Raw genomic sequence first — 1,506 nt, forward strand, 5'->3', positions numbered from 1 at the left:
GAGATTTCAGGTGTGTGTGTGTGGGGAGTCTGGGGAGGGTACTCAGCAGGATAAAATTTTATTTATTGATTTATTGATTGCGTTTCTATCCCGACCTCCCCACGAAGGGGCTCAGGGCGGCTTACATTTAAAGGCACTATGTGCCAGAATACATAAAACATATAAAACCAGATAAAAACAAGATAAAACAGCAGGGGTCATTTCTTGCAGGAGTGAACAGGAGAGGATCTGCGCTCCCCCCCCCATAGCTAGCAATCCAAAACAGTCCAGTGGAGCCTTCTGACACACTTCCGGTGATGCCAAGGGGTGTGGCATATGCAAATAAGTTATGCTAATGAGTTATGCTAATGAGCTCCTGCACCTCTTTTTCCATGAAATGACCCTGTAAAACAGTCATATCATTACAATTAAAGTGCTTAGCATAGAATTGATCTTCCAGTCACATTAAAGATGGCTTCCTGTCGATGGTCACAAGTCCCATTTCAGCCGTATCGTGCGTTACTGTGGCTTGGTCTCCATACAGGGCCAACCAACTACCCCAATGGTAGTGATGGGCGGCTCCTAATTAAAAGCCTGGCGGAAGAGCTCCGTCTTGCAGGCCCTGCGGAACTGTCCAAGGTCCCGCAGGGCCTTGATCTCCTCCGGGAGCTCGTTCCACCAGGTAGGAGCCGCCACCAAAAATGCCACAGAGTCCCCCTTCCAACCTCTGTGGCCCATCGGAAGATCTCCACCCCCACCCCCAAGCCTTGGTCCCGCTCCCTGCAACCGACTAAAACAGTTTCATTTTCTCCCTATTTATGTCTAGTGTTTATATCCCACTTTTATGGCCTTCTGGGAAGTGATGGCTTGTTTATATGCCTCCCCCGGAGTGGGCTGGGCAGTTCACCTACTGTTGACGCATGTTTGGCAACAACCATGAGTCAGCTGGGAGCGGGTGAGGGCAGGGAAGGGAAATTGTGCCACAAGTGAACCCGTCAGCATCCACCAGAAGAGCCACTTGAGTTGAAGGACAGTTCTTTGGAAGAGGGCTGGATCTGTCCCATCGCCTTGTGCAATGTGGCCAAAGGACTGTGACCCTTATACGCCAGTTGGCTGCAATGGTTAAGTGCATGGACTCTAATCTGGGAGAACCGGGTCTGATCCCCCACGCCTCCACTCGCAGCTGCTGGTGTGACCTTGGGACAGTCACAAGTTCTCTCAGAGCTGTTCTCTCAAGGGCAGTCCTCGAGAGAGCTCTCTCGGCCCCACCTCCCTCACAGGGTGTCTGTTGTGGGGATGGGAAGGAGTTCGTAAGCCACTCTGAGACTCAGTGGGGAGGGGAAGGGAAAGGAGATTGTAAACCGCTCTGAGACTCCTTTGGGTAGTGAAGGGCGGGGTATAAATCCAATCTCTTCTTCTTCTTTTACCTCACAGGGTGTCTGTTGTGGAGAGGGAAAGGGAAAGGAGTTTGTAAGCCGCTCTGGGACACCTTTGGGTAGTGAAGGGTGGGGTATAAATCCAATCTCT

The sequence above is a fragment of the Gekko japonicus genome, unplaced genomic scaffold (genome assembly GCF_001447785.1).
Source record: "Gekko japonicus isolate JY-2015 unplaced genomic scaffold, Gekko_japonicus_V1.1 scaffold2862, whole genome shotgun sequence".
NCBI classification, from domain to species: Eukaryota; Metazoa; Chordata; class Lepidosauria; order Squamata; family Gekkonidae; genus Gekko; species Gekko japonicus.